We start from the raw sequence: 26,260 nt of genomic DNA on the forward strand, positions 1-26,260 counted from the left end.
GATACAGGGTCTCCATCCAAGACCATCCTGTAAGTGGTACATCCTAAGCTTTGCAGAGCTCATGGACTCCTCAACTTCAGCCCAGAGACTCAGGCAAAGGCTCCAGTGTATGGATACCACTGTTGGGCCTGGAAACGAAGACATCCTGGAGGAGAGGAGGGCTGGGTTAGAAGGGGAGGAGGCTAGGGTAGTGTAGGGAGAGAGGAGGAAAGTGCTGGAAGGTTTAAGTACAACCAGATGTGCTGAGACTCTCCGGTCAGGCCCAGACTCTGAGAGGGCAAGAGGGAGGGGAGGGGGCCTGCAGGCTCTTTGAATTCCCACTTCCCCATTTGGCTATGAGTAAGTGAGCTAAAGGGAAGGGAGAATCCTAGTGTGTTCCCAGAAGGGCTGGCACATTTCAGAGTGGGTCCTGCACCCCCAGGATCGGGTGGTATCTTCTGCCTTTGGACAGGATGAGGGGCGGACCCTACTAAGGGTTCTGACTCAGTCCTGGCTACCCAGAGGCGGGGAAGACTTAGAAGAGCCTGGTGTGGTGCTACTAGCTGTGGGTGGGCAGGAGACCCCTGGAGTGTTTTCACAAAGGACTATATATCTGTGCTGGGTTCTGAAGGATGAATACAAGTTCACCAGGCAGAATACAGAAATGAGACTGTTATTTAAAATGATGAGTATGGGCTGCAGGATAGGAGTGGGTTGGTAAGCTTCTGTTTATAGACCAACAGCAGGACATAGTGTGGAATGGGTAGTCAGTGTGTGTGTGTGTGTGTGAGCGAGCGTGCGCACGCGCACGCATGCACACACGTGCTGTTACTGGGGCATGTACTTATAGCCTGGTGCTGTCTCTTAGTTTTGTTTTGTTTTTTAAAAAATTTATTCCTGGGTGGAACACAAATTCTATTCCTTGAGGGGAGAACCCTCAAATAATTATTTTGAATTCTTCTGAATTCTGTTAAGGAAGAAGCAGACAAAGCAGCCACCGTGAGTGGCAACCCTTTTCTCCTTTCTTGGGACGGAACCTGGTCTCTTTTTCTTTTCTTTCTTTCTTTTCTTTTCCGAAATGCAAAAGCAAGGCAAGGCAAGGCTTTATTCAAGCGTGGTCTCTTTTTCTTAAGCGGTGAGTAGGTACTACAATTTGATCTCAGGGCCTAGGCGTTGTCCCTTAGCTTCTTTCTGCTCAGGGCTGGCAAGCTACCACTTGAGCCACAGCTCCATTTTTGGCTTTTCACTGGTTAATTGGAGATAAAAATCCACGGACTTTTCTGCCCCAGCAGGCTTTGAATCTTGATCTTCAGATCTCAGCCTCCTAAGTAGCTAGGATTACAGGAGTGAGTCACCAGTGCCTGGCTGAGATGAGGATTTTTGGATGTGGGATATTAGGGTCCCCAAGTGTCCAGTCCTAGAGGTAAAGTGGGGGCTGATTGCTTACCCCAGCCAGCTCTTCCTCTAGATCTTGGGTGGCCTGACACAGAAGTGGATATGAGGCAGGGACTTTTCCTAATTCTGAGATTTCCAGGGGCTTCCGGGCCGTGTTCCAAGTGGCCCAGACACAGACTGTGGCTGAGGGGAGACAGCACTGGGATTTTCAGCATTGGAGAGACACTGGCAATTGAGTGAGAACAAGGAGGCTGGGCCTCCATTTGTAGGGATGGCAGCTGAGCGGCAACTAGTGCAGCCAGCCGGGCAGCAGCCAGCTGGGTGTGGTATGCTCTGGGCACACACCCCAGGCCACTAGCCTGGATGCGTTTCCTTCCTTTCCTGCCCACAACGACTCCTGAGTGGCCAGCCAGAGAACCACAAAGAGATGTCTCCCGCCCTTTCCTCTTCCTCTCTTCCATTTCTTTCTTCCTTCCTCCTCTCCACCCCATCCTTCCCCAGAGCTTTCTCTTTCCTTCCTCTTGCCCCCCCCCCCTTGCTCCTCTGTCCCTCCCTTCCTAATTCTCCCTCCTTAAAGCTGCTTCTCTCTGGCTCCCTGCGATTATTTTTCTGTGTGTCTGGAAAGGTCTCATGGCAAGTCTCTAGGTCAGGACAGTCACATGCACAAGAGAGCACACACGTGCATGTGCATGTGCGCGCGCGTGCACATACACACACAGGCACGCACGTCCCTCCCCCACCCCAGCAGCTATAAACTCAAGCACAACTCCTACCTTCTGAGCCAGGAACATGGGGGGTGGGAGTCTTCATTTGGAGTGTGATGCAAACCAAAGAGCTAAAAAAGGACTGAGGCTCCTTCAGAAGCCACGCATTAGCCATCATTGCCACTGTTATTATCCAATCCATTGCCAGGCACTTGACCTGCCGTGAGATGATCACAATGACCTCAGCAGGGGGCTCTCAGGACACAGATCCCCTGCCTCGGGGCACTTAGGAGAGGGGTCAGCTTGGAGACCACAGAGTAGGCCCCAGGGCCCCGCCCTTGGGCCGGAGGTGGAGATATGAGGAAGGGCCATTTGGCAGGACTGAGTGTTTGTCAGCTCTGGAGGCCTGATGATGTATTAGCAGGACTTTAATGAGCTCAGAGCAAGGGTAGCTGCACTTCATTGCCCAAGCCCTGGGACAGGATGAGGTTGGAGGGGAGAAGTGATCAGTCTTACCCCTATCTGCTAAATAAACCCTTGAATGTGACCATGGCCGTCTGTCCAGGAACAATTCAGTCCTGCCAAGAGGAGGACCTTACCTTAGCTGGCGGAGTCCAGCAAAGGCCTCTGTAGCGTACTGAGCCATCCTTCCAGTAGCTGATGACGCCTTCCTTAGAGCAGCCTCTCCTTCCCACCAGCCCCAAGGGGAAGAAGGCTGAACTGGATTTCCGTGCCAGGTGAGCGATCTCTTCCTTCAAGCTGGGTCCCCTCAGTCCAAGCCACTGCTGTCAACCCCTACTCTGAGCCTTTAAGGACTTCCTGGAGCAGTACTAGGCATGGTGTCCTGGCACCATCTGTGGGGCTGAGGGACCTGGGTTCATACACATATTGACCTCTCTCTCTCTCTTTTGTCAGTTGTGGGGCAGGGCCTAGGTGTTTGTCCTGAATTTTTGTGCTCAAGGCTAGGCTAGCAGGGGCTGGGAATGTGGTTTAGTGGTAGAATGCTTGCCTAGCATGCATGAAACCCTGGGTTTGATTTCTCCGCACCACATAAACAGAAAAGGCACTGTGGCACTGTGGCTCAAGTGATAGAATGTAGCATTGAGGGAAAGAAACTCAGGGGCAGTACCCCAGGACTGGCAAAAAAAAAAAAAAAAAGTGTGTGTGTGGGGGGGGGGGGACGACTAGGCTAGCTCTATCACTGAGTCGCAGCTCCACTTCCAGTTTTCTGGGGGTTAATTGTTGTTAAGAGTCTCACAGACTTTTCTGCCCAGGCTGGCCTTGAGCTAGGATCTTCAGATCTCAGCCTCCTGATTTGCTAGGATTATAGGCACCAGCCACCAGCACTTGGCTGGCCTCTCTCTTTAATGCCAGTTTTTGGTCCCTGGAGAGCCAGAGAGGTGCTAAGAATACAGTAGATTCTTGATGGGGCTTTGCTGTGGGATCCATGCATGGTACTTATTTTCTGGGTCTCAGCTACACCATCAGTAAGGAAATACTGGATTCAAGGGGCTCTTTCCTGTTTTGTTACTATGGGATTGTCCCTCTGTTTAGGGGTTCTGCCCAGCTAGGATGGTGTGTGTCACAAGATTCTCAGTCTCCTCTCATGCTAAAGCCAGGGGCTGCCTCAGCACCCAGCCCGGGGATGTGGAGTAGAGAGAAGAGAGGAAGGGAAAATTCTAGGGCTGGAACCCCCCTCTGACTTTGGTGAGTTCTAGAATCTTCTTGGTGTTGCTTCCGTGTGGGGAGGGAGGGGGAGGAGAAAGAGGGGGGAAAAATCAGGAAAAATATGAGGGCCTTCGGGCTCCCTTTCCCAGTGCGGCAGGGCTCTCGGGCCTGCTGAACTCAGACCCCCAATAGCCTCCGGAGGAAGAAGACTTCAGGCCTTTAAGTCCACTGAAGACTTCTTTCTTTTTTTTAAGAGTGTGAGTGTGTGTGTGTGTGTGTGTGTGTGTGTGTGTGTGTGTACTGAGGCTTGAACTCGGGGTCTTGCCCTCTCTTGACTTTCTCAGCTTATGGCATACACTCTACCACTTGAGCCACAGCTCCACTTCTGGCCTTCTTGGTAATTAATTGGAATCAAGTCTGCCGGGGCTGGCTTTGAACCGGAGCGGGTGGGATGACGGGCGCTCAGGTCTTCACAGAAGCTCTGGTGTGGGCGCACGGCTCGGCGCATCCACCGAGGCAGGGAGGCCGCAGACCCTGGGCCGAGGCTGGGCACAAAGGAGGCCCTGGTTGCGCAGCCTAGCAGCGTGCCCGGACCCCAGCGAGCCCCGGGGAGGAGGTCGGGCCGCGTCCCCGCCGTCTCCCGGGGAAGCCCTCCTGAGTCACGTCCGGGGCTCGCCCTCCGCCCGCCGCTCCCGCACTCGCGGGCCGGGCGTCCGGCGCGCAGTGGGTGCGCGGCCACCCTGGGGCGGGGAAGTGACCATGAGTCAAGAAGGCTGGGGCCTGGGGGTGCCGGGGGAGGGGAGGGTCTCGGGGAGGGGCCGTCGGGCGAGCGCGGCCGGGGATGCCCCGCGGGCAGGGGGCGGGGCGGTCCAGGAGAGGAGCGCGCCCTCCCCTTTAACCTTCGACCCAGGAAGCCGCTCACACCCAGCGGACGCGCTCGGCGGCCCGGAGCTTAGCCGGGGCCTCCCCGCCTTCCCGGCCGAACTTCCCGCTCCACCGGCCGGGAAGGCGGGGCACGCAAGGCCGCTCTCCACACCCAGGGTCATTTGCTCTTTTTTCCACCCCCTCGGTGGCTAATTTATATTAGAACTGGGGAGGGAGCGGGGCCCGCGAAGCGGGGCGGGGCGGGGCCCGGGCATGGGGGCGGGGCGGGGCCCGGGCATGGGGGCGGGGCCCGGGCACCGGGGAGGGGCGGGGCCAGGTGTGGGGCGGGGCACTGTGCGAGGACGGGCTGGGGAAGGGGGCGTGGCTCGGGAGGTGGAGGAGGGGCTAGGGAGGGGCGGGGCCCGAGGGTGGGGGCGGGGCGGGCGGGGGTGGAGGGAGGGGCGGGGGGGGGAAAAGGGGAGGGCAGCGCGGGCCCGCGAGGGAGGGCTCTGGGGGCGGGCGAGGGGAGGCGGGGGGTGGGGGTCCTGCCTGCGGGGGGAGCCGGGGCCGCCCCTTGTCCGGCCACCCCCACTGCCCAGTCCCGCTCCCGGCCGCGGCGGCCGCAGCAAGCCGCAGCAGCAGCGGCTCCAGGATGGTGAGCGCCGCTGCCCCCCAGCCCCGGCTCGTCGCCCCCGGCCCGCGCCCCCGCCCCGGCCCCTGGGCCGGACGCCCCCCCAGGCCGCGCACACTCACCTAGGACCCGGGCCGGTATGCCGAGGTACGGGTCTCGGGGCCAGGCCGGCCGGGGTCAGGGGGTGGTGACTATTGGATCGGGGTGTCCGGAGCTTTGTCCGCGGGCGCGGGCCCGTACCAGAGCCGGAGAGGGAGGGGGGTTGAGGGAGGGTCGCGGGGTTCACCTAGGCGGAGGTCGGAGGGCAAGACTGGCCAGAGCCCCGAGCGGGTGCGGGGGAGCCCGGGGTCACTTCCCGAGGAGGGGTGCGGGGCAGCGCGGGGGTCGCTGCCCGGCCGCCCACGGGCGCCCACTTCGCCGCCCCCCTCCAAGTGCCCAGGCGGCTTTGGGGAGTCGGCGGGGTTGTGCGTGTGGCGGGGGCGGGGAGGGGGCGTCGGGTGGTGGTGTTGGGAGCCGGGATTTGCGGGTTCGGGTCTCGGGAGGCTCCGGGGGCTGGAGCCCCGGGGCCGGCCCGCAGGCCCCTCCCACTCCGTCAGGTCTTTGTCCAGCGGCCCCAGAGTGCGAAGGAGGGGTGGGGGCTGGGTTCCCGGCCCGGAGATTCCCCCGCATCGCCACCGGGCAGTGACAGGAGGCCACTTCGGTCTCTGCGCCCCCAGCCTGCAGGGCCTTCCATTCCTTCTCCTCTGACCCGGGAGGGCAGAGCCCCCGGCTCCCCCATCTCAAGAGTTTGAGCTGCGCTTCCCTTGGCCAGCAGCTACCAGGGAGACCCCCGCCCCCCGCCAAGCTTCCAGTTCACTGAAGAACCCCTTAAACTTCCCCACTCCCGGGGCCCGCTCCTGGTCCGCACAGATGCCCGCGTTGGAGCCTCTGGATAGATCTCCGTGGCCTTCCGCGGGGATCGTGCACGCAGTAGGTGCTCCGCACACGTCGGCCCCAGTGCTCCGGCGTCCCCGCGGGCCCGGGAGGGCGAGCGGCCTGGAGCCGGTGCCCCGCGGCGGCCTGGAGCGCAGGGGTGGGTGGACGGGTGGGTGGGCTGTTAAAGGGACGGTCACTAAATCAGGATTAGGCTGTGAGGCTGTCAGGCTGCCGGCCCTGTCTCCATGGATACCTAATTTGGAGGAGAATAGAGGACGGAAGAATGTTTGTGTTGTGGTCCGCCTGCCTTTAGCCCCAATCCCAGGGAAGAGTTGGGGACCTGATTATAGCCCCACTGTGAGGCTTACAGCGTTGGGGTTTCTGGGTTCCTGGGACCCAGGGTCTTGGAGTGGGATGGTTGGTAGACGCTGCGGGTCAAAGACTCTGACCTTGCAGAGGGAGTCCTGGACTTTTCTCCTGAGTCCAGTTCGAACCCCCCTGAGCATCTTTAGGGAATCGGTCTGCTTCCTGAGCCACTCAGGCCGGGAGCAGATGTCATTCTCCACCGCGTCTTGGGCTCCCCCCCCCCTTCTTCCTCTCAAGGATGGACAGGCTGGACAGCTCAGTGCCGCAAATGTGCAGCGAACAGGGAGCCCGGTGCTGGTCGCTGGTAGCCCGGAGAGCTGCGGGGGGCGGGGGGCGGGGCAGGACTTCCTGGGGTGGGCGAGGGAAGGGGCGGGGTTTGCTGGCTTGGCGGTGCTGAACGGGGTGACAGGCCTCATAAATCCCCCTTTCCCATACTTAACACCATTTCATTTATTTCCACTCGAATCCATTGGTGCTAGAATCAGCCAGAAGTGACCCTCTTGCAGTGCTGTAATATCTTCTGGGGTCCTTTTAGGCCAAAGGGAGGTTAGCTCGGAGGCGGGGGGGAGGGGGGAGGCGGGGTGTGCACGTGTGACAGAGAGAGAGAGAGAGAGAGAGAGAGAGAGAGAGAGAGAGAGAGAGAGGAGGGAGGGAGAGAGGAGAGAGAGAGGAGAGAGAGAGAGAATGAATTGCTTCTGGTTCTCAAGCTTCAGGGGTCCACTGTCTCCCCAGGAGAAGGAGCTGAAACACAAGGGTGATGAGTTTGGTCTTCAATACCCTGCCCTGATTCTCTGACTGTGGGGTGGCCTGGGCCAACAGAGTGCCCTGCTTGGGCAGTTTCTGTCCAGCCTGGAGGGAGGCAGGGGAGCCAGGCCCAGACCGAAGTGTGGCTCAGACCCCAGAGTCCTCTCCTGCCTCCCTTCTGACCATCCATGGCCACAGCATTTTATGGATCAAGAGTCCCCTCCCCTCCCCTGCCTGGGCCAGCTTTATTGCTGATATCTCAGGCTCTCCACGCAATTTCACGCCTCTCTGCCTTTGCTCCTGCTGTTCCCTCAGCCAAATGCCTTCCCCATTGTCCCTGTCTTGCACAACCTCCTCATTCTTCAGGGCCCAGCTCAGATGCCACACATCCCCAGAGCTGCTTCCACACAGCCCCTGGGCTCCTGTCACTTGCCCCTCCCTCCCCAGTCCCCCAGCTCTGCACCTGTGCTTCCCTTCCGCCTTTGTGGCTGAGTCTAAACTAGGTTTTGCCTCTGGGAGCCCAGAACTGGACACATACTTGCCCCTTACTCCTTGCCCCATGGGGCTTGCCATTCCTTGGGTACCCTACAAATGTCTGTTGTCTGAGAGAAGGGGTTTTGTAAGGGCCTTTAGCCCTTGCACTTTCAGACAAGTAGCCCTGCTCTTCTGAGTAGTGGAGTCCTCTGAGTGGCTCTGCTGCTCCTCCTCTTCCTTCTCTACCTCCTCCTTCATGATCCCCCCTCCCAAGTCTGGGGAGGACTTTGCCCCTTCTCTTTCCTACAGACCAGCATTCTTTCCCTGCCATTATCATCCTGTTAAACAGAGAGGCCAGTCAGAATCCATATGGATCACATTAACAATTGCTTATTATCTGGGCCAAGACTCCCCCACTCCCCACTACCAGCGCCTACTGTGGCAGTTGCTGGACCCTTAGGAGCCCCCCCCTCCCCTCCCTCCACCATTGGTCAGCCCAACAGGGCAGGGAGGAGAGGGTTTTCCCTCACCCTCCCTCCTCAAGTCTTCTAGCAGAACCGTGCCTCTTCTTAACTTTGGCAGCTAATGACTTTACCCTGTTTAACGAAGCAAGGAACCTGGCTCGTGAGGTTCCGGGGCTGTGTCTGGGAAAGAGCAGCACAAGGCTGAGTGCACCTGTAGTTTATTGGTGGGGAGAGAACCCTCCCTACCAGTTGGCTGAAATCACCCCATGTACTGATGGCTTCCCCTATCTTAACCTTGGGTTGGCCCTGTTCTCTTGTGGGGGGCTGTGTGGTAATGATGAGGATACTGGCTGTACAAGGCTATGTGGCTTTGGATCCTAAGGCTTTCCTTGCTGCCAAAGAGGCAAGGCATAGAACTCGGGTTTAACTCAATGGTGGAGCACAGAAGGAGGCCCTGGGTTCAATCTCAATCACAGGGGTGGGAGGCAAGGAATGCAACCCTAGGGATAAAATAGCCCTAGCGATAAAATAGTCCTAGGGAATAGTCCTAGGGATGACAAGGGCCTCTAGAATTACCATTTTCGGGGTCATGGGGCTAGGGTAGCACTCTGGTACACTGGTAGAGGCAAGCACAGGTCCTGGGTTTCATCAGCATGCATAAAGAAAGAAAAAAGGAAAGTCCTAGACCCATTTATGTTTGCTAGTACATGAGTTTGAATTCAAGGCCTTGAGCTCAGCTGACTTTCCTTCTCATGACTGCTGCTCAGCCACTTGAGCTGTATTTCCAGCCTAGTTTTCTTTCATTTTTTGGTCATGGGGCTTGAACTCAGGGCCTGGGTACTGACTTTGAGCTCTTTTGCTCAAGGCTAGCACTCTCCTACTTTGAGCCACAGCGCTACTTCTGGTTTTTTGGTGGTTAATTGGCGATTAGAGTCTCATGGACTTTCCTGCCCAGGCTGGCTTTGAACCTTGATCCTCACATCTCCTGAGTAGCTAAGATTACTACCAGTGCATGGCTTTTTTTTTTTTTTAAATTTACTGAGCCCTCAGAAACTGAAGGAAGTTATCTGTACTAATCAATGCTGGGCCTTGTGTTCTCCTAACTTAGAAAGTTCTTGGGCTTGGAAGCCCATAGGTACTCTGTTTCCAGAGGCTCAATTTAGCTCCCTCTGAGGTGCTAAGGTCAGAGCTGTCCAGATCACCTGGCCTCTGCTCAGTGCTCCCTCCATGGCCTTAGTGGCAGGAACCCCATGCCAAGAGTAGGTGACTGGGTTGCTTGTTTGGCCAACCTTCGAATGGAAAGTACTTCCTGGGTCAAGGTTGGGATGACCATTCCATCTCTAACTGTGTGGTTTGGAGAGAGGCTGGGCAGGGATTTTTTTGTTGTCGTTGTTCTCCAGGAGCAAAAATGAGTGGCAAGAAAACTTAGCTCTTTTTGAAGCATTTTCATAAGGATCTTGGTAGCTCAGTTAACACTTACATAGTTCTTAAACACTCCCCATCATATGGAGGAAGAGGACTAAGAAAGGCATCCTGTGAATAAGCATCCTAGTGATGATTCAAAGGGACTGGTAAGTGGGTATCTGAGTTCTGGTTTTGAGTGACTAGCTTTGTAGGGACTGTGAAGAAACATAGGTCAAAATATTCAGAGCCATCCAGGCACTGGGGGCTCACATCTGTAATCCTAGCTATTCCGGAGGCTGAGATCTGAGGATCAAGGTTCAAAGCTAGCCCAGGCAGAAATCTCTGTGAAACTCTTTAATTAACCACCAGAAAACCTGAAGTGGCGTGGCTCAAACTGGTAGAGTGCTAGCTAGCCTTGAGCTGGAAAAGCTTAGGAACAGCATCCAGGCCCTAAGTTCAAACCCCACAATTGGCATTAAAAAAAAAAAAATCAGGGCTATGACTGACTGCTGCAGTGATATTTCTCTGGTTTGTGACACCAAGGAAAGGACTACAATGGGAATCAGCTAAACAGCTTCCATCTTTTTTTGTATTGCAGTGTGGAGAATCAGCCTTGTTTTAGAATTCACCTTGGGGGTTAGGGGTAGGGAGTGGGAGAATTAAGTTCATTTCCCCAATCCCATTTCATGATGATCAGTCTCCGTCCACACTCTAGGGACAAAGCCTTGAGCTGCATTGACTGTGCCTGCTACAAATCAGGGTAACCCTCAACAAGTGACTCCAATGAACCCCCTCCCAGGGTAGGAAAAAGAGAAGAGCATGTGTATGAAGGTTCTTCCCATAAAGGGCCACGTCATCTTTGAAGCCCTCTCCAAAGGAGAGTCAGGGCTTCAGGTAGAGAACAGGGCTCAGGAGAGGGTGGAGAGGAAGGCTAGCTTGGCTGCCTGCAGGATTCTGGGAAGTGGAAGTACCCCTCCCTCGGTCTCTTCTCAGTGCCCAGATAGGCTTAGACCCTCCTGTGCTCCTGCCCAATGCTGAGATTAATCAAGGATACAATAAAGAGGCTATATTTTATTCTCAGCCCACCTATGCTGTGCATCTCCCTACCAGCCCTTATATTGCACGGGGCCCTGTCTCTACCTCTGCCAGGTTCTAGAGGTTGGGATTCCTGGGCCCCTGACATTCCCCCATACCCACTGGACATCTGTGTACCAGGCCCTGAGGCTCTTAAGGCCCCAAGTTCAAACTTCAGCACTATAACAATGATGATGATTGGTTGCTACTTGAATAAAATACCTAGGGCTTGACCACCGCAATTCATGTTAGGTGCCTGTGGCAAAGTAGTACCAAGGTAGAGACATTTACTTCCTGCTCATGTGGAAAACTGAAACTTCATTTTCTTTCCTTACTTATTCCTTTCTTCCTTTCCCTGCCCCTCCCCCCCATCCACTATACTGGGGTTTGAATTCAGGGCCTTGGCTTACTAGACTGGCACTCTATCACTTGAGCCACACCTCCAGACTTGCTTTTTTTTTTTTGCTAGTTATTTGGAGATAGAGTCTAGAGAACTTTTCTGCTCAGGATGGCCTCAAGCCCACAATCCTCCAGACCTCAGCCTCCTGAGCAGCTGGGATTACAGGCATGAGCCACTGGCGCCTGCTCTCCTTTCCTTTTATTATTTTTTAATTTGGTATCACTTTCCAGAAACTTAGAGGATGTTGGGGACCACCAAAGAGGGAGAGGAACAGGCTCCACTTTCAGTACCACTGATTCCTGAAATAGAAGAAAGCCACTCAGGGGATTTGAGCTGGGCAGACACCTTCAGAGCTGTGGAATGTGTGTATACAAGACAGGTTGGAGTGTAGAAACTATGAGGGGGAGGGCCCAGCCTTGCCTCCGTGGAGGCCTAGGGTTGTTGTGTGTGAGGAGAGGCTATGTCAGTTGGGATTAGCAGGAAACTGGGACAAGGGACACTGCTTGGGGCCAGTCCACCTGCGACTCACTGCCCTGTTTGACCCTTGCAGGCTGAGGAGTCTGAGGGAGGTGTTGCTTCCCTCCAGAGCCATGGGGAAAGAAAGGACAGCCTTAAGTTGTGCCTTCTTTAAGTTCCTTTTCCATCCAGCTCCTCTCACACAGCGTTTCCCTTGTAGTCAGAGGTCCTGGTGCATTTCCTGCTGCTGTCCCATGCTGTACACTGGGTCATTCACAGGCAAGTTTCTCTGGCCCGTGGTTCTTGAGGGAAATTGTCGAGGGCCTTCATCCTGGACAAATGTGGAGACCCACGGAGGGGAAGGCCACACTCATTCTACCCAGAGCCCACTTCAGGGTCAATGGCCCACTTTTGCCATATTATCATTCATTCATTCATTCTCTTTTTCATTTTGCCATGCTGGGGAGGAACCCAGGGCCTTGCACGTGCTAGGCAAGCACTCTACACCGGGTTACATTCCCAGCATGGCATTTATGCTTTTTTTTTTTTTTCTATGCCAGTTCTGGGGCTTGAACTTCAGGCTTGGACACTGGCCCTGAGCTTTTTTATTCAAGGCTAGAGCTTTACCACTTGACCTATGTCTCTACTTCTGTGTTTTTTGTTTTTGTTGTTCTGTTTTGTTTTCCTGGTTAATTAGGGATAAGAGTTTCATGGATTCCTGCCTGGGCTGGCTTCAACCTTTAATCCTCAGATCTCAGCCTCCCAAGTAGTTAGGCTGACAGGTATGAGCCACCAGCACCAATGGATACCCTGTTTTCTTAGCTGCCAAATAAGAATGACAGCTCATATAGGAGGGAGAGAAGCATCTGGAGGCAGCCATCCTGGATGGGTGGTCCTCAGTCCTTGCCTGGTGACCTGTGCCTTGGTTTACTCATCTGTCACATGGGAATGCTGTCCTGCTCTTGTGAGGGCTGACTGACTGGTTGAGTTCCCACCCTGATCAGGTCGGCAGGGGAGTGGCTGTGGCTGTTTAGCCTTGCCTGGCCTCCTCCCCCTATTTTTCCTGCTCCCTCCATCCCTGTGCTCTGCAGGTGTGGGGGTTATCCCCTTGAGGACAGCCCTGCCCACTCACACCTAGGTGGACCGGCCAGGCTGCATAGCTGAGTGACTCAGCTTAGCACCCCAGGGCTGGGGAGGGTGGCCGCCTAGGCCTGTTTCCTCACCTTTTGGTCCAGCTCCCTGTGTGGGGCGTGTCTCACATACCCCATCATAAAGTAGTGTGTTTGAGACCAGAAAAATAGGGTCACTTTAACGCCTTTTGGAGGCCACATTGTCACCCAAACTGACTTGAGGTCACTTGGCAGGGGGTCACTGTGGCGCCCTAGAGAACCTTCTGGGCTCTGGGGCTGACACCTGTGTCTCATGAAGGCTGAAGACTTCCCAGATGGAACTGGTTTGTTTGTTTGTTTTGCTCAAGGCTAGCACTCTACCACTTGAGCCACAGCTTCACTTCGGGCTTTTTCTGTTTATGTGGTGCTGAGGAATCAAAGCCAGGGCTTCATGCATGCTAGGCAAGCACTCTACCACTAAGCCACATTCTCAGCCCACGTCATTTTTTAAAAAGGTAAAATAATAATTTAAAAAAATAACTAGAGGGCTGGGGATATAGCCTAGTGGCAAGAGTGCCTGCCTCGGATACACGAGGCCCTAGGTTCGGTTCCCCAGCACCACATATACAGAAAACGGCCAGAAGCGGCGCTGTGGCTCAAGTGGCAGAGTGCTAGCCTTGAGCGGGAAGAAGCCAGGGACAGTGCTCAGGCCCTGAGTCCAAGGCCCAGGACTGGCAAAAAAAAAAAAAAAAAAAAAAAACTAGAAGCTGAGGGTGTGGCTCCATGGTAGATTTTTGTGCTTAGCATGTAAGACTCAATTTTGAGCAGCCTCTCCCTACCCCCGTCATGCAATTACAGCTGTCTTCTAGCCTCCGGACACTGGTTGCGGGACCTCTGTGGGTACCAGTATCCAAGGACATCCCTTACCTAAAACCGTACCAGGATTGTATCAGCACAGATGAAACACTTTTACAAATGTTTTTCTTGACTCTTCTTTCTGCATTGGCAACTCTAGAGGCTGTGTGCATGGTAGAAAAGTAATAGTTTTCATAAAACAAGTCTTCATCAGCCTTGCTTGTGAGCCCTGGTCTGTCTGTCCCTTTGTATTGAGGAAGATGGTGAGGGAGGGTAAGGACTAGTGCAGGAGGCAGTAAAGGATGCTGGGCCAGAAACTGCCCACTTGCTCACCTGTGCAGAGCCTTTCCCAGGGAAGGCAGAGGCGGCTGAGCAGGGCCAGGAACTCAAGAGTCCAGTTTAACAAGTGCCATCAACTATCAATGAGATATATTCAAGTGGGAGAACAGAAGTAACTGGGAGCAGGGTACTACCTGTAATCCTAGCTGAGATCTGAGGATCGCAGTTCAAAGTGGTAGAATGCTATAGTTAAGCAAAAGAGCTCAGGGACAGCACCTGGCCCTTGAATTCAAACCCCAAGACTGACGGAGGGGGTATGTGTGGGAGTGGGGGGTGGGGGAGGGCAGATGTAACTGGGACTTGCTCCAGACCCCAAAGAGGAAGTCAACAGTGGCCTCCCAACTCAAAGTGACATGCCACTCTGGGAGTGTCCCTGCTGCAGCACATGGAGAGAAGGCATTCTGGACCAAGGAAGCAGAAGCCTGGCAGCGTGAATACATGAGGTCAGAGAGTGCACTGAGGTGACTGAGAGGTGGGAACGGCAAAATCTGAGCCTGAGGCAGGAGAGAGAGGCAGCTCTGGGGCCTTGCTAAGAGGTCCCTGTCCTCTGTGGGCAGTGGGCAGTGGCTTTGGTGTTTTGGAAAGCTGGATCTCTCTGGCAGCCAGGAAGGAGGAGTAGGAGGACAGGGAGCACAGGCGGTGAGTTCAGATGTCGGACTGACTGTGGGGTGTCACTCCAGAGCAAATGTCAGTGGAACTCATAGGCCCCTGGCATGGGGGTGATAAGAGGTGGAGACCTACAGAATCCATACTCCTAGCCTAGGTGGACAGATAGACACTGGAAAAAGAAGGCAGAGAAGTTTCCTGGGGCACGTTGGGTCGGGTCTGAGGACTCCATGTTCTTCAAAGGACCCTGCAGATTCTCATCTAAATTCCTAGGTCTTGCATTAAAATTCCAAAAGGGCTGAGTGCTGGTGGCTCTCACCTGGAATCTGTAATCCTAGCTACTCTGGAGGCTGAGATCTGAGGATTGCAGTTTGAAGCCAGCTCAGGCAGAAAAGGCCCCATGAGACTCTTATTTCCGATTAACTACTCAAAAACCGGAAGTGGAGTTGTGGCTCAAAACACCAGCCTTGAACAAAAGAGCTCAGCCCCTGAGTTCAAACCCCACAACTGCAAAAAATAAATGAATTCCAAAGGGCAGTGAGAACAGGCTGTGGGCACTGCTAGTTCTCAAGAGGGCCCTGAAGTAGGGGCATGTATACGATCTTGCCTGGGCAGTTTCGAAGTGACAGATACTTACGCGGCTCAAGTGGTAGAGCACTTCTTCAGCATGCTCAAGGCCCTGGGTTCAATCTTCAGTAGAGGAGGAAAAACAAAAACTGACAGGAGGTGGGGATCCTTTTCTATTAATGGAGGAGAAACTGAGGATCGATGTCTCATGCCACAGGTCAGGTGGTAGAGTCTGAATGGGACACCTGGAGAAGCTGTATTTTGGGTCTCAGACTGCATCTTCGGCAATGGTCAGCGGGTCAGGGAGCTTACCCCTGCGAGACAGCCATCTTCTGGGTCTAGGAGGCAGCTTATGAATTGTATATGTCTCCTTGGAGACTTTTTTGGCCAGGGGAGCACCCCATCTTCATAGCTTTCCTAGGCTAAAGTAGTGTGGTAGCTTCTGAGGAGCCCAGTTTAGTGTCAATGCCAACCCAAATCCCTTATTGGTGCCCTCAGCTGACTTGAGGGCTACTGCCCTCCTGACACTTGTCCATCTTAACAATCAGAGCCCGATCCTTGTAATACATGGGCATAGAGGGAAGAAGGGCTGCCAACCTCCATGTGGCAGCAAGCTTGCTAGGGAGGCTCCTGGGCTTCCGGCTGGCCTTCACACACCTGCCTTTACTCAGCCCACAGTGGGCTCTGGTGTCCTGGGAGTGAGAATAGCCAAGGAAGACAGACAGAAAGGCTCTAGTCCCTCTTCCCCCAGCCCCGTGGGAAGCACAGAGTCAGGGTTTATACTGAGTCCCTTTCTGCCTTGTCCCCAACTAGCTGCAACTGGAGCTTGAAGGCAGCCCGAGGGGCAGTGTGCCAGGGCGCCCTCACTCTTCCTGGCCTCAGTGAACGTGGGAGGGTTCCTTTGGGCCTATCTCCTGCAGCTGCGAGGCAGCATGCAGCTCGGCTGTCAGCCCTTCCAGAAGTGCTTGGCTGGTCATCTGGAACTCCCCACAGTTACTATTGGGCTCAAGAGAGAAAGCTTGCTAACCAGAATGGTATTCTCTTGCCCAGAACTTAGGCAGGAGGCAAATTTGTGGATAATAGCTAGGTTGATGCATCTTCCTCCACTGCCACAGGGAGAGGACCTGGGTTAGGAGACCCGTGGTGGGCTGGCTGGCCTCACAGGCAGGCATGAGGAGGCAGTCAGGGTGGACAGGGGAAGTGCCTCCCAGGCTGAGACTGAAACCACAGGAAGGGTCCTGAGAGAGCAGAGCGGGGCTGTTGGGAAGAAGGGGGCAGGGAGAGGAGGGCTTCTGAGCTGGAAAAGTGATTAGCAGCTTTGATGAGGTTGAAGTCAGGCCTGGTAGCCCCAGGGTGCAAGAGCGGGGGTTGTGGGGGAAAGCTGTGCTTCACAGAGGGTGGACAAAGGTGGCTACCATGCGAGGCACCCACCCCTCCCCCTGCCCAGAGCTGCTGGATCAGAGGAGGCCCAGGCAGAGCCCTGAGCCATGGGGGGTAGGATTGAGTCTTGTGTAAAATGTTGGGAGTCCTCCAGCACCAGGCACCCTAGGATCTTCAAGAATAGGGGAGAAGCTGCTTGCCTGTGGCTCACACCTATAATCCTAGCTACTCAGGAGGCTGAAGATCTGAGGATCACAGTTTGAAGCCAATCTAGGCATGAAAGTCTATAGACTTTTTTTTTTTTTTTTTGCCAGTGCTGGGGCTTGGACTCACAGCCTGAGCACTGTCCCTGGCTTCTTTTTGCTCAAGGCTAGCACTCTAGCACTTGAGCCACAGTGCCACTTCTGGCTTTTTTCTGTTTATGTGGTGCTGAGGAATCAAACCCAGGGCTTTGTGCATGCTAGGCAAGCAGTCTACCGCTAATTCCCATTTCCAGCCCTCAATTTACCACCAAAAACCAAAGTAGAACTGTGGCTCAAGTGGTAGAGTGCCAGCCTTGAGTAAAGAAAGGTAACAACCATTACCCAGGCCTTGAATTCCAGCCTCAGGACTAGCACCAAAAAAAAAAAAAAAAAAAAAGAAAGAAAGAAACAAAGAAAGAAGGAGAAAAAAGGAAAAAGGAAGAAAGAAAAGAAAAGGCTTGGGGAAGATCTGGGAGCTCCCCTCAACCCTCCAGGGTGGTAGTAGGTAGGCTGTTTGCTCAGTGAGTGTGCAAATTGGGATTTTATGGATTGCTCTTCACTGCTAGAGCTGGGGCCCCCAAATTCCTCTGTGCCCCAGAATGCATAATCTGGTTCTGAGCTTCCCCCTGGGAGGCAGAGGGAAGGCCAGGCCCCCACAGGCCCCCACCCTTCCTGCTGTGGTCTTCCCAAAGCCCTAGGCTTTGTCAGTGGCAGGTTGAGCGGTTCAAATGTGCTAATACATTCCCTGGGGCACCAGACAGTGGGACTTACTCTTCAGGGCTGTGATTGGCCAGAGAGACCATGGGAAGGAGTTTGTGGTAGCAGCTGGGGTGTGTGTGAGTGTGTGTGTGTGTGTGTGTGTTCACACACACTGCATGCCTGCTTGGGAGATTGCGTAGTATCATCCTGCTCAGACCACTGGGCAGAGACAAAGCGTCTTCACCCAGCCTGGAATGAGGATTAAGCCAAGAACAAGCCATGTCCCTGCTTGTCAAGCTGGTTAGGGAGCCCACCTGTCCACCTTTCCATCTTGAGCTGCTGGAGCTTAATGAACAAATGATGAATGAATGAATGAATAGAAGGGTGACTCCATATTTAACTGGGGTGGTATCTGCTTGAATCATCCCACACCTACAGATCCTTAAATTTCCTCCTAGGATTCCTCAGTACTCCCCTTCCCCACTGAGCTTCATTTTAGCCTAGGCCTGGCCAGACATCAAGGCTGGACATGAAGGACTGTCCAGGCCTCAGGGGACACAGCTGTGATCCCCCTGCCCCCCTTAACTATTGCAGAATGCTTTTACTGTGGTCACATTTCTTCTTCCCCGCTGGTCCCCATCTGTCCTTGGGATTGGATGAGGATGAGGATGGTGGGCAGAGTGGGGGAGGGGTGTGGAACAGCTGAAGGGGGAGGGAAGCACAGCCCAGAGAGCTAGATGACAAACTGCTCTGTCCTACCTTGTCCCTCTTCAGCCTGCCTCTCCTTTCCCTTGGCAGGCCCCATGGGCTGGGGGGAAGGGGCCGGCCCCAATGAGGCCAGGCCCGAATCTTAGGGAAGCTGGAGCCCAGTGTGGCTGAAAAACTACCCTGGGGAGCCTGAGAAAGAGTCCATCCTGCGGAAGGCCACCTGAAGCCCAAGGAGGGCTCTGCTGCACTTCCAGAGGAAACTCAGGCTGTAGTAGGTTGGGAACCAGGAACACCCCACGGCAGAGCTGAGCCCTGGGAGTTGGGATCATAATGTAGAACTTTCCATGTTCAGTCATGGATATGTTCTGTTGTGACAGCCAATATGTGGCTGTTGAGCACTTGGAATGCCGCAGTTGACAAACTGAATTTTGTGTGTGTGTGTGTGTGTGTGTGTGTGTATGTGTGAGAGAGAGAGAGATAGAATTGGGACTTGAACTCAGGGCCTTATGCTTGCTGGTGCTCTACCACTTGAGTCACAGCTCCACTCCAGGTTTTTTGGTAGTTAAGTGGAGATTTAGAGTCTACGTACGTTCCTGCCTGAGCTGGCTTCAAACTGCAGTCCTCAGATTGTAACTTCCTGTGGAGCTGGGATTATAGTCATCAGTGCCAGGCTTTCATTTTACAAAATCTTAATGGATTTAAATATAAAAGGTCACACCAAGCTGACGGCTGCCATTTGGACAGTCAGGATCAGAGGCTGGCTTCAGAGGTGTGTGCAATGCCCTCAGGTCTAAATACCATCCCTGTCCCTCCCTGACTGTGTGGCCTTGGGCCTTTGTCAGGCATGCTGTGCTGGGACTCCAGGCTGTCCCAAAGGAGATGTATGGATCCTTTGTGGCTAGGGGATTACCTGTGTCTGGGGGTTGGGGGTGTCTCTGAACTGCCCATGGAAAGTTCTGGGCCACTAGCAGACACTCCAGCAGGGAAGAAGTGGCTGAGGGCCTCTAGAATTGGAGGCATTGCAGGAACTTCCTTGAATGTCAGTACAGAAGGTTTCCTGAAGAACGGGTGACTGGGGTTTGCCCCGAGCGGAGCTGCCAGGGGATGGATGGGCGGCTGTGCCTGGAGACTGGGCCCTCCATTTCTTGTGTAAAACAGGGAGAGGGATGGCTATCTGGTGGGGAGGAAACTGAACAGTGACTGTGGGAGTTTTTGCAAACACTAGCAGGCTGGGAGGAAGAAGGGGCTTACTCCTCAAGGGTGCCAGCCCCTGGCCTGGCCTCTCAAGACCACAACAGATGGTCACAGCTTGGCTGTGGCCCTGACCGAGGACACAAGGCAGGGCGTTCTGTGCTGCCCCTCCCCCGCCTTGCCCTGCGCCTGTGTGCACACACAGTCCAGATTGGCCAGCTTCGCTCAGGCTGACCTCCTGCTGCTTGGCATTTGACATATGAGGAGGCCAGGACCACCCCCCCCCAACCCACGCCCACCCCAGAGAGGAGCCGGGCTGGCGGGGAGGCCTCACTGCCTCTAGGAAGCTGGGTCCCAAGGGCCCTGATCTCTTTACCATGTGTCCATGGCCTTTGATGGGAATTCCATCGCCTTTTTTTTTTTGTCTTCTCTCAGAGGCCTAAGGGAGGGGGGAACAGGAGGAGGACAAGAAAGAAAAAGGGGACCTGGTGGGGTCCTGGGATGGGTGCCCTTGTCTGGCTTCAGTCAGGTTAAGGCTGCGCAGTTTTTCTGGTGTTACCAGAGACAAACCCCCCTTACAGGTTCCTTCTTCCTCTCCCATTCCTGAGGCCATTCCCTGGCTTCCTCTCTTGTCTTGTATGGACTTGAATTGAGTCACTATGATGTTTTCTTTATTTGGCTAGAGAGGCAGTTTCAAGTCTCTTTGGCTGTATCTATCAATCCATTCACCCATCCATCTACCTACCCATCCATCCATCTATTCATCCCTCCCTCTATCTATCTGTCTTATAGTCTGTTAAGCAGTTACTGTGTAAAACAGGTGCTAGTGGCTTTTACCTGTAATCCTAGCTACTCAGGAGACTGAATTCTGAGGATCATAGCTTGAAGCCCAGGCAGATAAGTCTTTGACTCTTATCTTCAATTAACCAGTGAAAACCTGGAAGAGGAAACTTGACTCAAGTGGTAGAGTGCCAGTTGTGAGCCAAAAAATTGAGTGAGAGTGTGAGGTCCTGAGTTCAAGCCCCAGTACCACCACTGAAGAAAAAAAAAAAAGAGAAGGAAAAAGACCTTGCTGGGTGCCAGTGGCTCACACCTGTAATCTTAACTACTCAAGAAGGTGAGATCTGCAGATCAAGGTTCAAAGCCCGCCTGGGCAGGGAAGTTCATGAGACTCTTATCTCCAATTAAGCACCAAAAACAGCTGGAGGTAGAGCTGGTGGCTCAAGTGACACAGTGCTAGCCTTGAACAAAAGAAGCTCAGAGATCTCACCCTGGTCCTGAGTTCAAACCCCAGGACTGGCACCAAAAAAGAAGAAAGAAAAGAAAGGCCTTCTTCTGTGCCAGGCACTGTCCTAACTGCTTGAGACATAGCAATGAAAACAAATCTCCTGTTCTCAGGGAATGCCAAGTGGGTGTCCAGACAGGAAGACCACAGTTTGGTCAGGCAGGACGTGTGCTACAGAGGCCCTTGGGTTGAGGGGACGTCTTTGAGGTGAGGTGATAGTTGAGTAAATGCCTGAAGTAAGGGAGCCATGGTAGTGCTCCTGGCATAGAGAGCAAGGTCTCTGGGGTGAGGGGGAATGTCAGGGGGCCAGCATGGCTGAGGGGGAGGGCAGGTGAGATTGAGAGCTAATGGGAAGTGGCTCACTGGGACCTGGTCAGCCAGGTCCTTGAGGACTTGGGCTTCTTATCTGAGTGTGGTGGGAGCCACTAAGCTTATGGGGGTTGGGGAGAGGAGAATGGCACAATGAAGGATCTCCCTTGGATTCTGTGTTGCGAATAAAGGAGAAAACAGTGTCAGAGCTGGGAGAGATACATCTTTCAAGTGGGAGGAAGTGATTTAATTTGGACACATTTTGGAGCCAGGCTGGTGGGATTTGTAGCTTGATGTGAGAAAGAGAAAGAGACAGGGACTGCAAGTTTCTGTTTGAGCAGCCATTTTCTATGATGGAGAGACAGAGGGGAGGAAGGGCTGGAAGCCAGAAGTTTGCTACATGGTTTTGGACTTGTTAATTGTGCTAGTTAGTAAATCCTTGTAGTGGAGGTGTCACAAAGGTTGCCTGTGAACAGAGCTGCAGAACCCTGTCTAGGAAGGGGCCATGGTCAATGCTGGGGCCGCACTTATCCAAAGAAGTGTGTGGGGAGGAAGGAAGGCAACAGGCTGGAGGCCAGGCCTTAGATAGATGGAGCAGATGATGTGGAGGGCAGCTGGGGAAGCTGAGGAGGAGAAGCAGGGAGGCCAGAGAGCCTGTCGGTCATGTTTCCAGAAGAGGTGGTTGACTGAATGAGATGATGTGTGGGAAGGAGGAGGTGAATCCACAGGTGGGTGGAATTCTGGGTGCGAACACCTGCTTCAAGGGAGTCAGAGCAAATGCGAGAGGAGGGATCAGAAACTGACAGGCAACACCTAGGCTTTCTTGGTAGGGGAATGGGGGCAACACGAGAGAATGGAATTGGAGTGAGATCAAGAGATTGTTTCAGCATCTTTCCTCCCCCTCCCTGCCCAACGGGGAGTAATAACAGCATCTTGTATTATGGTTGATGGGAGCCCAGTCCAGTTGAGAGGAGGAGGAAATTGGTGCTGTAGGACAGGGGAGAGCCAGAGAAGAATGCTTTTTGAGTGTTGAAAGAAGAAGGGGTGCGACAGCGGGCACGTGGCCTCTGGCCCCTCTCTTTATGTCCCTTCTTCATCCTCTCTGCAGCTGCACAGTTTACACCCTTGTCCCAGCCTAGAAAGAAGGTAGGATCAGGGCAGATCTCCCCTCAGAGGTCTGCTGCTGGCCATCCGGGCCTTGTTACCACTGTGCAGGTGGACAGTGCTGGCCCAGAGGGAAGAGGCCCTCTTTCTGGGACTGGCCGTGTCTCCTGTGTGGAGCTGGGGCTCAGTGAATGGGAGTGCTGGCATGGGGGTGTGCCCCTTTCTTTTCTCTCAGAGCTGCAAGCCAGAGGGACTCAGGCATGCACACACCCATGCTGTCCAGACCCGTTTCCAGAGTTGCTGCTTCCTACAGCCCCAAACAGCCTCAACTGTCAGCATTTTCTCTTGGTCTCTTTCTCCCCTCCCTCCCTCTTTGTTCTGGTACTGAGGCTTGAATTCAGGGCCTCACCCTCTTGCTTGGCTTCATCTCTAAGTCTGGTATCAAGTCTACCATGTGAGCCACACCTCTGCTTCTGGCTTTTTATAGATTAAGTGGAGATAAGAGTCTTGTGGATTTTTCTGCCTAGGCTGGCATTGAACTGTGATCCTCAGATCTCAACCTCCTGGACAGCTAGGATTATTGGCATGAGCCACCAGTGCCAGTTTCTTTTTTTCTCTCTTTTTTCTATTATACTATAGACCTTAAAAAAAAAAGTAACATCTATAAACTAAATTCCTGTGATTCTTCATTAGCACCAAAAACTAAGAGTTGTCTGTGTTCTAAAAGAAACTGATTTCTTTCTCATTTTGAGACTTTGCATTTTATTTTTGGTGGTATTGGGGTTTGAACTCAGGTTCGCATGCTTGCTTGGCTGGTGTTCTACTACTTGAGCCATGCTTCCAGCTCTGTTTTTTTCTTTTTGCTGGTTAACTGGAGATAGAGTCTCAGAGACTTTTCTGTCTAAGGTTTCAAACTGTGGGCCTCTGAATCTCAGTTCCCTGAGTAGCTAGGATTATAGGTGTGAGTTGCCAGCCCTCAGCTCTAAAACTGTATTTTTAAATTGACAGCTAAGAGTTATATATATTTATATGGGGCATATGCTTTGATATGTGTACATGTATGGTTAGATTGGACAATGTGAGCATCACCTCATATATTTATTTGGCAATTTTCAAGTGTAGAGTATGTATTGTTAGCTGTGTCACCATAATGGGCAATAGACTGCTTGATTTATTCCTCCTAACTCAAATTTTGTATTCCACCCCCATCTCTCATTTTTATTTGTTGGTGGTAGTACTGTGGTTTGCCTAGGCAAGTGCTCTACCACCACGTGAACCACTAGCCCAAGCCCTAGCCCCTTTTACTTTTCATGCCTTTCATTTATGCCCTGGCCAGTGCCTGGATCCAGATGTTCCCTGGGTATCTGGAAAGATAGGTGTGTACCAAGCTCAGTTTTTTCATATTGGTTGAGATGGGATCTTGTGAACTTTTTGCCCTGGTTAACCTCAAATGAAGATCTTCAATACCTGTCTCCCAGGCAAGATTGCACTGTACCTAGCAAATTCTGTATTTTTTTTTTTTGTCAGTATCTCCCCATTCCCTCTCCCTCCCTTCCACCTTTCCTTTCCCCCTTTTGCTTTCTGGCCTTCCTTCCTTCCTTCCTTTTTTCTTTTTTTGCCAGTCCTAGGGCCTGAACACTGTCCCTGGCTTCTTTTTCTTCAAGGCTAGCACTCTACCTCTTGAGCCACAGCACCACTTCCAGCCTTTTCTGTTTATGTGGTGCTGAGGAATCGAACCCAGGGCTTTGTGCATGCTAGGCAAGTACTCTACCACTAAGCCACATTCCCAGCCCCTGCCCTTCCTTTCTTATGGACCACATCCCCCGTATCTTCTGTTAGCTTCATGTTGGTGGGCATCGGCCAGTGTAATGCAATCTTGCCACTCTAACAGCAGGCACATGGGGCTGGCATCCCAGGAGGCTGGGAGACTGTGCACCTGCAGAAAGCCAGTTTCAGCCACCACTCGGGCATTCTTATTTGGTTTCTCTCTCTTTAAAAAAAATACTGTTTTTATAGAGGTGATCTACTGAGGGGTTACAGCTACATGAGTCAGGTAAAGAGCACATCTTTTTTTTGACAACATCATTCCTTCCCTCTCTCCCCTCTCTGGCCTTCTTTAGACATGCAGTCTTGCCCACACTAGGGCCTGGCCCTGGCCCGGGAGCCGCCTCAGGCAAGATCCTGTGGGTCCGGTTCTGTCAAGGGCTGTTCGCTAGCCTAGCACTGGGACAGAAGGTTCCCCTGAGGTGTGTACAAGGGCTGTGGCAGGTGACCAGTCCTCCAGAGTCCCCTGGTCACTCTTTTCTTTTATAGTAGGTGGGGAGTGGCATGAGGAGTGGGGCTCGGAGGAGGGGCACAGGTCTGGTCAAGCGCTGCCAGGGACTGCAGACCCCCTAGGGCACCCGTTGTAAGCTGTAGACAAAAAGCCTGGGACAAAAGGCCTGTGGGAGCCTTGGTGAATAGATTAATGAGATCTCTGTGCAGAGGCCCCACAATGGGATTCTCCACTCCAGCCCCTTTGTCCAGGCTGAGATAATGGGACCAGAGGAGGCTTGCCCAGAAGGGGGCATCCGCCCCTGCTCCACACAGGCCTGGAGCTGCCTGTCCAGCTGCCCCTCCTCTACCCTACCCCCTCACTGCCTTTTGGCTCAGTCTTCTACCTCCCCCATGGGTAACAGAATCCACCATTAGAATTTCTGTTAGATCTGAAAAGGGACCTTGGGGATTGGAGGTACACGCTGGCACTGTGGTTGGGATCCCATCCCCATTCCTCCCTGTGGTTAAAAAAAAAAAATCTATCTTTCTATCATCATCATCATCATCTGTCTATCATCTATCTATACTGTGAGTCCTGGTGCTTGAACTCAGGGCCTGGGTAATGTTCCTGAGCTTTTTTGCTCAAGGCTAGAGCTCTACCACTTGAGCTATAGCTCCACTTTTGGCCTTTTTGATGGTTAATTGGAGATAAGAGTCCCATAGACTTTCCTGCCCTGGCTGGCTTCCAGCCATGATTCTCAGATCTCAGCCTCTTGAGTAGCTAGGATTACAGGCATGAGCCACCAAGCACCCAGCATATATATATATATATATATATATATATATAGAGAGAGAGAGAGAGAGAGAGAGAGAGAGAGACAGAGAGAGAGACAGAGAGAGAGACAGAGAGACAGACAGAGAGACAGACAGGCAGAGAGACAGACAGACAGACAGAGCGCAAATCCTTTAGGGGTTCAGTGAAAAGCAGTTTGAGGTCTACTACCCTGGGAAGTCAACTGTCTCCATTGATGGACGAGGAGAGTAGAGCTTAAGGAGGTTGAGTGTGTTGCCCATTTCCACAGTGACAGCCTAGTGTGGGCTGCAGGATGCGGGGTAGGGGCGGAGGGGGGCAGCATCACTACCTGTGCTGTTCCTGATGCACCTGGGAGGAGAGCGAGTGCAAGATGGTGGCCACAGTGGGTTCAGGAAGTTTTTGTTCAGTTGTGAAGGCCGAATCATTTCTCAGCAAGGGGAAAAGACTTCCTAAAACTGGGAGGAGGGCTTTTAGGAATTATTTTATGCTTACATCTGGTAATCCTTTCTGTATCAATTGTCCGTAAGTTTGATTGTGTTCTGTGGGTAGAGTCAGTCAGCTGTGGAAATGAAGGTGTTGTCTCTACCCAATCTCAACTGCCACTAGAGAAGGCTGTCAAGCTCCAAGAAGGAACTGTCTGCCTAGCCCAGAAACATATCCACAGGGAAAGCGAGAGCTCTCTTTGTGCTGTTTTGCCAGGGGAGGATGTAAATTCTGCCAGGTTGGAAGGGGCTCTCTACAGTTATAGGCTTGTGGACAGGCTCACGCAGCCCGGAATAAAGGAGCTGAGGCTATTCGGTGAGGGCTCTCCCTTCTGGCCTCAGGAACAAAAGGCTGGGGCTGACAGGCCTAGCTGGCAAGGGTCTAGGATCTGGATTTTGACTCCTGAGTCAGCAATGGAATAGTGGTGGGACCTTGAAAGTGTGTTCATCTCTCTGTACCTCCATCTCTTCTATAGAATAGGGATAACAGCAGTGATCTAGGCATAGCACAGAGTTGGGAGCTGGGGAAAAGGCTTAAGGGCTCGTGCATTAGGGTTTGAACTCAGGGCCTGGGAACTGTCCCTTAGCTCTTTTGGTCAGGGCTGGTACTCTGCCACTTGAGGCACAGCTCCTACTTCTGGCTTTTTGGGGGTTAACTGGCTACTATCTGGATTGGCTTCAAATCTTGATCCTCAGATCTCAGCCTCCTAGAGTAGCTAGGATTACAGATGTGGGCCACCTGTGTGGTTGGGGCTGCTTTTTTTTTTTTTTTTTAA

General features: G+C 53.2%; 1 protein-coding gene and 1 long non-coding RNA gene across 2 annotated transcripts in view; one reads left to right on the forward strand and one right to left on the reverse strand.

The window, feature by feature from the left end:
* LOC125364590 lies at positions 1 to 5,466 on the reverse strand. Its single transcript, XR_007213537.1, has 4 exons — positions 5,364 to 5,466; positions 2,595 to 2,656; positions 2,148 to 2,295; positions 1 to 145 (listed from the first exon to the last, which is right to left on the reverse strand). It is a non-coding gene; the product is annotated as an uncharacterized LOC125364590 (long non-coding RNA).
* Fignl2 (fidgetin like 2) overlaps positions 5,217 to 26,260 on the forward strand; it is a 27,065-nt gene continuing 6,021 nt past the window's right edge. Inside the window, exon 1 of the mRNA XM_048364180.1 lies at positions 5,217 to 5,388. The gene's annotated coding sequence lies outside the window, so the exon portion shown is untranslated. The remainder of the gene's footprint in view (positions 5,389 to 26,260) is intronic.

This window comes from Perognathus longimembris, chromosome 1 (genome assembly GCF_023159225.1).
Source record: "Perognathus longimembris pacificus isolate PPM17 chromosome 1, ASM2315922v1, whole genome shotgun sequence".
In the NCBI taxonomy this organism is placed as follows: Eukaryota; Metazoa; Chordata; class Mammalia; order Rodentia; family Heteromyidae; genus Perognathus; species Perognathus longimembris.